Source organism: Tachypleus tridentatus, chromosome 12 (genome assembly GCF_004210375.1).
Source record: "Tachypleus tridentatus isolate NWPU-2018 chromosome 12, ASM421037v1, whole genome shotgun sequence".
NCBI classification, from domain to species: domain Eukaryota; kingdom Metazoa; phylum Arthropoda; class Merostomata; order Xiphosura; family Limulidae; genus Tachypleus; species Tachypleus tridentatus.
The window spans coordinates 109,553,774-109,565,729 of NC_134836.1; the positions used below are offsets into that span (position 1 = coordinate 109,553,774).

At 34.3% G+C, this 11,956-nt stretch overlaps 1 long non-coding RNA gene across 1 annotated transcript; it reads left to right on the forward strand.

The window, feature by feature from the left end:
* The first annotated feature begins 170 nt into the window (after positions 1-170).
* LOC143235278 (uncharacterized) lies at positions 171-8,212 on the forward strand. The gene is made up of 4 exons (XR_013018997.1): positions 171-1,303; positions 4,803-4,907; positions 6,841-7,018; positions 7,952-8,212. It is a non-coding gene; the product is annotated as an uncharacterized LOC143235278 (long non-coding RNA).
* Positions 8,213-11,956: the final 3,744 nt, after the last annotated feature.

Sequence of the window (11,956 nt, forward strand, 5' to 3'; positions counted from 1 at the left end):
TATTAAACACTGTGAAGTGTATTAAACTGCACATAATGTTCCTAAGCACAAGAAAATATTTTAAATGACTGATATTTGGATTTTTTTTAAGTATTATTGCTTATATAATTTTAATGTGATGTTATTCTATGGTTTTACTTTAACAATGTCGATTTCGAAAAAAAAATATTAAATTTTAATGTAACTTTTATAAATAAATTACTTAAAAGAGAAGAGAAATTGTTTTAATTTCTTTTATCTTTCGTATATAATATTACATTCTATTAACTTTTCATGAAACAAATATAGGTGTTTCTGAGGTTTAGTAGTGCACATTCCATCACATTTATATCATGATAGCCGTGGCTTTGTAGTTAGCGTGCCGAACTGTGGACTGAATAGTCTGTGACACTATAATATAAAGACATACAATATGTTTTATAAACCATTAGTAATTAGCTAAGTTTCTTTCGCTCTAGTTATTTTTTGAACTGGATCTTTCACTTAGGTTATAACCTTTGCTTTCTCGTTATAAAGATTTATGTAAAGTTGGACATACTATGCAGAAGTGAATAGTGACATCTTCTACTGGCAGGTCAGGAAAAGCTTTGAAAGGAATGACCAACAGTCACATGTTTAGCGTATTCGTCCTGCGAATATAGCATTATCATTCCTTGGATATAACGCTATGTTTTCTCTGCCTGTAATAGATTCTTTATGTCTAATATTTCTAAGGAATTCTATGAGTGTTTGAGTAAAAATGTTTTCAATGTTCTCAACTATCCTGAGGTATAACCATATTTATTCTTATTGCTGCTACTATGGAAGGATGTTATACTGAGAATTTTCTCTTTGGAAACTTATCCAACGTTTCCGATTACTCTGTAGTTCCTATGACTCTGTGAGAATAAGGGCCTGTGGAGGAATTTGTGTTGTTTGTTAGACATGCAGACTCTAAATAAAACCATGATTAGATTAGATATGAAGACTCCCGAATCACAACCTGCTGGACCACCATAAATCAAATGGTGACCCCTGAGCTGTTAGGGAAAAGGCTCTGCAGGAGCTGATATGCCTGTTACAACAAGTATCCTGGCAGCGATTAATTTATCTGATAGCTAACCAAGAATGCTCACCATAAATCAAACGGGCCCCTTTTAAGCCTGACCTGATTGAGTCTTAGGAAACCATAGAATGATGCTTTGACACTCTATCTCAGAAAGACTATCACATCCCCACTTCGTAAAGAAGGTATCTTGATATTCCATCTGCAAGTCATGTAATCAGTGGTATTCATCAACTCTGAGGCCTCCAAAGCGAGATGGTAGGTTGGTTTGTTTTTGTTTTTTGAATTTCGCACAAAGCTACACGCGGGCCACCTGTATTAGCCGTCTCTAGTTAGTAGGGTAAGACTAGAGGGAAAATAGCTAGTCATCACTACTTAACTCTTGGGCTACCCTTTTACCAACGAATAGTGGGATTAATCATCACTAAATAACACCCTCACGGCTGAAAGGGCGAGCATGTTTGGTTTGACGGGGATTCAAACCCGCGACCCTCAGATTATGAGTCGAGCGCCTTAACCACCTGGCCAGCAAAAGCAAAAGTAAACTAACGTGGCAGGGGTTTAGTTTAGAGAGAGAGAAATCAGAAGAATTCTCTCTCCAACTGGGGTGTTCAGGAATGTTGTGGTTCCTCTTCGTCCCCTTACGTGAGAAATTGTTAAAATATCTGTGGGGTTTTTCCTTTACTTCTTTTTAATATTTTTAAGGTGGAGTGGGGTATTTGTGAGTGAGAGGAAAGACCGGAGAACTGGACGAGAGCAGCATAAGTGAAGTGAGCCAGACCTTGGCCCGAGGACGGAGTACACTGGCGGCTGACGAATTGATTTAAAATTTACTATTTACTATGGCTGGATAATCCATGAGTAAACGACCCTTTTCAGAATGTGGCTGGGACCTACAGATCCGATGCCAGAGATTTTGCTATGGGGAGAAACTGGAGTACCCCGAGAAAACCCACTTTCACGGCCTGGGCGCTGAAAAATCTACCCAGACCGTGTCCGGAAGTAGCTGGGAAGAAACATAGAAAAAAAAAGAAAAATAATAATAATAATAAAATATAAAAAAAAGAACTGATGAACTGTAACGGTGGTATACATGGAAACTGTTAGCTGCGGTCTTGTAGATCGGGTGGTATCTTCGTCATGAACTTGTTTTCACACTTGAAGCCCATCCACCTGGCCATGCCGGGCGAGTTGTTTTTATGTGAGCATGAGATATTAGACTTCATAGATCTTATCTCGAAGGTGGCCACTTCTGATCTTCTGAACAGCTTTATTTCTTGTACAATGTTGCAGTGGACTATCTCTGCCGTGTCTATCACATGAATCAAACTATGAATTTTTGTGTTGTAAGTCCTCAGACAAACTGCTCGGCCACAATGCGGCTAATACAGTATATTTAATTAGTTATGCTCGTTACTGAGAATATTTTTATTTTTGAGTTATGTACGTGCATTGCTTTGATCAGAAGTTAATATCATAAAGTAATATAATGTATACATTTTACTTACGTTCTAGTTCAGAACTAGGTAAGTACGTTTTAAATCTGCTTCTAATATAATTCTTGATTATATTGTCTGAAGTATGAATCGATCTAGAATGTTATCTGCTATTTCACTGAATAATTGTATTGTAATTCAACATCATAACAAGTTTACCCGGGTAAAGATGTTGATATTATTAAATATTTATGGAAATCAATACTGTTTATATTTTCAATTTGATTTAACTTAGACTATTTGCAAGGCAAAGTTACAGAATAGGAAAAAAATTTTTTTTTTTTCTTCTGTAAACTGAGCTAATTTTCTTTTAGTGATTGTTAATTGTATCTTTTATCAACGCAGTACAGTCAGTACGTTTTGTGTTTTAATCTCACATGCACGTTTTCATATTTATTTATGTTACTAGTTTATCATGGTCTTTGCAGAAACAGATAAGGTCATTACATGAAGAATTGTCATTCACTCTTATTTCTATTTTTACAACAATCTCGAGAATTATCAACTCAAGTTAATTATCAAATGGTCGAAATAGTTAAATTTATCAGCCCACCAAAACATCAGGTAATCAATCATTTTTCCTACAATTATAACTTTAACATGAAAGAATATAAGTCGTTGCCAAATATATAATAATGTTATAAAATCCTGACATTCTATGAGTATTGTCAAATAGATAATTATGTTGTAAATATGAACATTTCTAAAATTCTATGAGTATTGTTAAATAGATAATTATGATGTAAATATGAAAAAATATAAAATTCCGTTATTATTTGTGAAATAATTATGTTAAATATGAACATAAGTATAATTCTACAAGTAGTTGTAAAATATATAACGGGCCTGGCATGGCCAAGCGTGTTAAGGCGTTTGACTCGTTATCCGAGGGTCGCGGGCTCGAATCTCGGTCGCACCAAACATGCTCGCCCTCCCATCCGTGGGGGCGTGGGTGGTGATGATTAGCTCCCTTCCTTCTAGTCTTACACTGCTAAATTAGGGACGGCTAGCGCATATAGCCCTCAGTAGCTTTACGCGAAATTAAAAAAAATATTTAGATATATATGTAACTTTCGAGGATTAAAATGGTTACTTTTAATATTTATCCTTCCTGCTTCCAGTCTTATCATGTTTCCACTCAAATAGATTCCGCACACTATTATCCACTTTTATAATGTTGTATCGAATATGTAATGTATCTTTGATTTTTTTCTACATTGATGTGTAGTACGTCTTTACGTCAAACTAGTTAATTATAAATGCATATAATTAAATAAAACATTTTAAATAAGACTGGTATCACATATACTGAAACATATTTAGATAGTGAATTATAACTTCAGATCAGCTGTTTCAAATTATTGTTAGGCCTTTTATGGTAAACTTCAGAGACGAGAAAAACAAAACATCTACACCAACAAAGACAAAATAAGGGACGGAAAGTTTGATAATTAGCTGTACGCACTTAGTAACATTGATTGTACATAAGTTACCCAAACAGCACAACAATGTCATCCGAGTGTTGGCCCGACAACGGTAAAAATATATTAGGCCTGAATCGGATACCAGAAAATGTCCGGCATTTAACTACACAGTGGGTTAACATCGGGCCGACTCCTTTGGTCCTAAATCAGCAGAATATTCTATGTCGACTTTCGTTTAATATCGGTGCCATATAACAGTCATAGAAAATAAGCAGGTTTTCATTTTATTCTACTGAAATATCTTGTATATGACTTATTTAATGTTTCAAATATATTTTGTTTTTAATTTACGTACATGATTAATGATTTTCACTACAACCTATACTTTTCAGTGATATACGTGTAAAAATAATTTTCTATATAGACCGGCACGTTGAATGCTATAATACTTTTCCTTCCTTTTAAAATTTCAAACGTCTTAAAAGAAATTTAGCAATGCATTTCTTTAATAGAAACGTGCAGTTTTGTTTCAACTCAGGTTTATTTTACACCTATAACAATTCTGGACATTAGAAATCTTAATATAATATATATGTGAATGCATAACTAGTTTGTATTAACTCTTAAAAATCAAAAATTTAATAAAACATTAACCGAAACAAATGTTTATTATTTCAGTTTATAACACAAATTACATTCAGATAAATACATTAAGGATGTTTTTTTACATTTGTTATTGTGAACATCGCATACGTTAATAAGGCACAAGTTGTTTAAAATAAAATGTACATGTATATATATTTTTCGTCTGTGCCTTCTGCTTGTTTATGAACATAGCTCTCCTTTCTGCCTCCACCTGTCAACTGAAGCCACCTTTTGATGAATGATTCTATCTCATCATCTTGATAAAAACGAGTTCCTTCTAATGGCGTTTGTTTAACGGTAAGTCTTTCATTAGAATTCCGAATTATTATATATGTAATACATGTTTCACTATGCTGTAATAGAATAAATTCAAAGCAGGATAAACAAGAACGAAATGTCCATGGAACACATTCATATACTGATGCACTAATACTAGTTACTAAACTTAACTAAACAGAAATAATAAAATAAACATACAGATAATAACATTTTGCACCTTCAGATGCTTGAATGCACGTTTCCCACGTTCATCGCTCCAGTTTATTTGTCTAACCAATGGATTAGCAATGATGCGAGTTATTGTACCGAACAGTTTCTTTTGTGTTATTGCCCCCTGTTGTTGTTAACCTATAATTAAAAAACGTTTATCTAATATTTGTATTTTACAAATAATACGATGCTATATACCGTTGCAATAAACACTTTGTTAATCAAATATATTTCTAATTTTGATTTTCTAATAGTTTTTCATCTCATTATGTCATCTATTTTCATAAGTGATAAAGCTTACTATTTGTTTCTTCAAATCCACATTTTCTCCAACCTTTCTTCCAGTGATGTTCGTAAAATGAAAGCTGGAATTTAGAAACAAAAAAGACATATTCAGGCAATTGTACATTCTCGACTCGTGTGTTGCTTGTTAGTTAAAGATCGGGTTCAGCAGCAGAGTATATTGTAATTGTTTCAGTTGCATCTTTTCCATCATAAGCAAAAGATGTCTCTCAGTAGCTAAAGCAAAAAAATAATCTGAAAAGAGCAAATATAACATGTTTGGATACTACACTGTCAACAGATGTTAATTTTAACAATTAACAGCATACGTTTGAATCATTGTCTGATGAAACTTAAAATAATTTATGTGGAGTGAGTTGGGTGTCAACTTCAACTAAATATTTCAATACAAGGAGCACATTTTGAAAGCATAATGTACATATTACAAGCACTTAAAAATAGTTGTCGTTATGTGTAAATTCAACAAGATTTCCAAAAAGCCCAGATAATGTTCATTTTGATATATATTTTTCAAGGAAGAATTCTTTGATGTCCTTGATGTTGTAGTCACAGCTGATTAACTTATCCTGAAGATTTATAACATCGAGTTGTAGTTTATAAAACTTCTGTTAAAGATTTTACCTTGATTGTCAATGTTAGAGAGAAAAATTTCTGGTGGATGAAGAATATTAGCTATCCTTTTCTGTAGGCCCGGTATGGCCTGATGGTTAGGGCGCTGGACTCGTAATCGGAAAATAGCGGGTTTGAATCCCTGTTACACCAAACATGTTCGCCCCTTCAACCGTGGGGGCGCTATAAAGTTACGATCAATTCCACTATTTGTTGGTAAAAGAATAGCCCAAGAGTTGGCGGTGGATGGTGATGACTACCTGCCTTCCCTCTCGTCTTACATTGCTAAATTAGGGACGGCTAGCGCAGATAGCCCTCGTGTAGCTTTGCGTGAAATACAAAAACAAACAAGCCAATTGTCCGTTTCCTCATGTATGATGACACATTTTGTAAATTCTCGCGTTTTTCAACATTTTCACTAAACACAACAAACAACTTCAGATAAGTTTTTATTTATTCTTCTCAACGTTTTGGCTTACACATTTTTTAAGGGTCTATAAACGTCACCGATTACAAAACAGATTTTAAATGATAGTAACAAAAATAATACGAAATGATTAGAACGGTGCATAGTGAAATATGCTAAAAGCATTTTTAAGCAGGCTTAGGTCGTTTATCATAAAATTTAAAAGTTAAATCAATATTATAGTAATACTATGTGGGTAACTGTTAATGGAAAGGAGTTTGGACTGAACCAATAGAGATTGCTTAAAATGTCTGTTAAGAAAATAGTCACAAATTTTTAAAATTTTAATCACATAAGGTGTTTCATTAGTTATTCTGTGTGCATTGATGTACTGTTCAGCAGTGGCGCTTTTTTGTTGTCAAGATTTACAGTGGCATGAGTTCTTTGAAACGATCAGGGATTGGACGACTGGATTCACCTACGTATGTGTACATGTGATCTTAAAGAGGGAATTCCTAATTCACCAGGATTTCTCTTCTTGTTGGTCTTAACAAAGTCCTTCTTGAATTTGTATGGACTGTTGTTACTGAAGGCTGAAAGAGTAAGTATATCCTTCAACTTTTTTCACCAAGTTTTTGTATGGTGTAGATATTCAAATCAGATTTTCCAATCCTTTGATGAAAACTAGTAGTTAAATGTTCCACAAGATCCTGTTTTGATGTGACAGTTTCTTTCTTCTTAAGATTCTGTAATGACGTAGTAATAGCCATCGAACAACTGACTCGAGTCTTACCCTCCAGGATGTTGCAGAGTTTATAAAAAAAACAAAAAACACAGACACCTAAAATCAATAAAATGTTTTTCTTAGTTTATGCTTAAAAGAAGTCAAGATATCACAATTTAGTAATTTAAATATAATTTATTTTCAGGTTTCGGTAAATAAAAGTAAATTCGAAAATTTTAACCTTTATATCCGATGTAGGCTTAGTACTCTCAGAAACAACATACCTGAGGAGCTGGTATTTAAACTTATGTATTTTAAAACCCTAAATCTATTAATATACATAGAGGCAAATTTCTTGCAATATTTTGTAATACTGTGTTAGAAAGGAGTTTGCTGTTATACTATAAATACCTGTTAATGTTGTTTTGTTAACTATTTAATTTAAAAGCCTACCGGGTTTCGATACCAGTAACTGATACAGGACAGATAGCCAATTATATAGCTTTACGCTTCAAAATGAACAATACAAGACTATCTCTTGAAATGTTTGTTTATTTTTAAAGTCATGATACAGCTATTTTGATACACTGAATACCATAAAAACAGTTAACAATCAAACTAAAATCATACAAAATCGGTGATATAATTACAGAATCTAAACCACTGTATAACAACTGTTACGAATTCATAAAGAACGCAGGTGATACAGGGGGTGTAAATGCAAACTAAAGTTTTGCTAATGATTTTTTAATTTTTCTGCACATAAATCAGTTACTGAAATGTATTTTATGATTGTTGTCCTCATTACAGATGTGACGACGTTGTCTTCTCAGACAGGCATTGATTTTAACCACAAGGTTCTGGGTGACATTTTAAAAGGTTTTCATTGGAATTGCTGTATAAAGGTTTAAATATCTCCTTTCAGTTCTTGAACTGTTCGCGGATTATCCTTGTAGACGTTATCTTTGCAGTAATTCGACTCGCCAGCTCCAAAATCCAAAGCTCTACCGCAGGATCGATCTTTCTAAAGTTCGTAAATAAATACAGTTAAACGACTTTTTTACTTTTCTGTTGTGTTCCTTTCAATTAAATGTCTCTTAAGTTGAACTTCAAATGCCAAGAACTATATTTTAAACTGAAATGATTTGTTTGTTTTTTAATTTCGCGCAAAACTACATGAGGGCTATCTGTGCTAGCCGTCCCTAATTTAGCAGTGTAAGACTAGAGAGAAGGCAGCTAGTCATCACCACCCACCGCCAACTCTTGGGCTACTCTTTTACCAACGAATAGTGGGATTGACCGTAACATTATACAGCCCCACAGCTGGGAGGGCGAGCATGTTTAGCGCGACTCGGGCGCGAACCCGCGACCCTCGGATTACGAGCCGCACACCTTACGCGCTAGGCCATGCCAGGCCCTGTAAATACCATAAATCTATGAATGTTTCAACATTTATAGCACAAATTAAGTTCCTTTAAAAAACTATCAGAAAGATAATTTTATTATAGTTTTCCAGAATTCGGGGCTCTATCCCTGTGGCGGATACAGCACAAATAAACTAATTATGCAAACCTACATTGAAAACATAATGTTTAATAACTGGAAGCACTACACTACAGTAAGTTAGGACTGTTTTAGATACAAACAACGACAATAAAATGCAACACAGAAAAAAGAAAACACTCCACTAAATTCCGCCCTCTAGTAGAACAACGGTAAGTCTTTGGATTTGCAACGCTACAATGAGGTTGATACAACAGACAGTCCGACATGGCTTTACTTTATTACAACAAATCACACGCACACTCATTAGATTCTAGGGCAAGGCTTAAATGCACCATAACATCCATATTTGGGAAAAAAACTTTGAAATTACAATGAAAGTGTAGATGTTAGATATGCATGATTAAGTTTAATATGAGTACCGTGACTTAAATAATTTATATACCTTGAGTATTAACGTTAATTTTAGAAGCGATAATTATGCCAAGCCTATTCACGTAACTATTTACGAATTATTTATTGTGTAATTCAAGTGTTGTGCATGAACATCATGTTAATCGAATCTTCTGAACTTTTCTAGTTCCTTTAATTAACTGAGCATTGTTGTATCACATCTGGTAGTGTGTAAATAGTTCTAGGCCTTGGTCGAGCTATAAATACGCGTAAAAAATGTGGTTCAAGTTAAGTTAGATAGGCCTAGAAGGCGTGGATGTCAGTTTCGCTATAAAGAGCCTACGGTGACAGTTTCTAAAGTGAAGTTATCACAGAACGTATTGTAAAAACAGAGTAATTTATCTTGTCAATTGTGTTCTAAAGTAATTGAATAAACCTCTATGTACTTTATTCGGAAGGAGACAATAAATTAAAGTTTGGATAAAACTATAATAACCAAAAGTGTAGCATGAGTAAGATTTTCACTGATTGCATCGTAATAACACAGCAGAAAAGATAAATTTATTTTGTCAAATTGTGTTCTAAAGTAACTAAATCATCTCTGCTTGAACTTTGGATTTGTGCGTTTGTTTTTGAATTTCGCACAAAGCTACCCGAAGGCTATCTGCGCTAGCCGTCCATAATTTAGCAGTGTAAAACCAGAGGGAAGGCAGCTAGTCATCACCATCCTCTCCCAACTCTTGGGCTACTCTTTTACCAACGAATTGTGGAATTCACCGTCACATTATAACGCCCCCACAGCTGGAAGAGCAAGCATGTTTGGTGTGACGGGGATTCGAACCCGCAACCCTCAGATTACATTAATAATTGACACATGGATAGTAAAATCAAAAGAAAAAACAGAAAGAACCAATTTGGAGAGAGTAATTTAAAACTCAATGGGTGTACGACTAGTGAATTCTCGTGTTGACCTCTAAATTTTTTTAAATTAATTGGCATCAATTTTTAGTTTCAAACGTTAGGCTTTTGAGCAATTTGTGATGCAAGAGACAGTTGAAAAGAAGTCTTAAACAGTTTCCAAGACGTTTAAAAAGAAAACAGTTTTAAGTAATACTTAACTAATTTATGTTTAAAATCTTGTTTATGTTACTTCTTCGGATAAAGTTGGTTGATTCCGTGCCATGTGAGCTGTAACAGCGATAGTACACATAGAAGAGGATATCGCACAGTTCTTTATCTGAAAACACATGCCAGGTCCTGTTAACCTTCCTGTTCGTTCCCACAGTTTTTTTTTTTTTTAACAACAGCGTTAATTCGGCTATGTTTCGAAACAGTACCTTCCACATTTTCAATATGTATTCTCGTATACATTTTGCTGGTTTCTTATTTCATTCATTTTTAAATAATCTGCGTGTTGCTTTGGAGTGATACTCAATCTGAGAGTTTACCAGGGATAGGGTTGTTTTTTTTCAGGAATATATGGAAATAATTTTTAAAAAGCGTAAACATATAACTGGTACCTTTACGTTAGTTTTATTAGTTCTACCACGGCTATATAAATACCTAACTTTTACAATGGATGTATTTGAACCCAAAAAAATGAAATGGCCTTTATAAACCTTTAATACATTTCAATTGTTCATTATAAAACTCCTAGTGAACATAGACTGGTTTAAAGTGTTCCAAATGCCTAATCTGAACACATTTTTATGACCTGACTACACGAGTCCTCGCATGGCACAGCAGTATGTCTGTGGACTCACGCCGCTAGAAACTAAGTTTCGATGTCCGTGGTGGGTAGAGCACAACCTATTGTGTAGCTTTGTACTTAATTCCAATAAATCAATCGACTGTATGAATATTTTGCGTTCGAAAGGCCTGTTGCGTGTCCTTCCCAAGAGCTATCAATTTCAATAGCGTCATACTACCTATATATAACTCAAAACAGTCAAAATGTAGTTCTGATGCATTCCGTTCCACCATTATTTTATACCAGTTCTAGATGTCATGTGATTTTCTCATTTAAAACCGTTTCAATATAATGTATTCAATCTTGTGTGCAATCGATTGGCGCAAAATTGAGTTCTTACATTATTGAAGATAGAATTTATTTCAGATGGACGGTGCATTATCACAAATATTACTATAATTAATTGAATCGATTGTGTTTCTAATCACAAAAGGCCAATATGTATTACCTGCTTTAGAAACCAAGTGATTCAAATAAATTTGCATCTTAAAAAAAAAAGTCTAGCCAAATTCTGTCCTCCACAACCATTAGAAAAAGTCAGTGGTTCGTTGGTTGGAATTGCCGACTCGAATTACATCCATTTCCAGTTTTTTTAAAATATGTACTACTTTTAACAGTGTAGTTTAATTGTACCGAATCCAGCTAAAAGTCATGTTTCAGGTTAGCTGTTACATATCAGTTCAGAAACACCAGTACAAAGCTGTGTCGATTACGTCTAAAGGTCATACGTTTCATATACCAGTTCAGAAACACGAGGATACAGCTGTGTCGATTTCATTTAAAGGTCACGTTTTAGGTTAGCAGTCATGTATCAATCCAAAAACGCTGAGATGTAGTCTTATCGAATGTAAAGGTCACCATTTCTGGTTAGCAGTCATGTATCAGTTCAGAAGCGTTAAGATATTTATTGAATCTAAAGACCACACATTTCAGAGTCAATAAAGTATAATATAATGAATCTAAAGCCCACACGTTGAGTTAGGAGTCATGTATCAGTTAGGAATCATTGAGAAATAGCTGTGTCAGTTTCATCTAGAGGTCACGTTTCAGGCTAACAGACAGGCATAAGTTCACGAACATGAATATAGCTGTGTCAGTTTCATCTAGAGGTCACGTTTCAGGCTAACAGACAGGTATAAGTTCACGAACATGAATATAGCTGTGTTGAT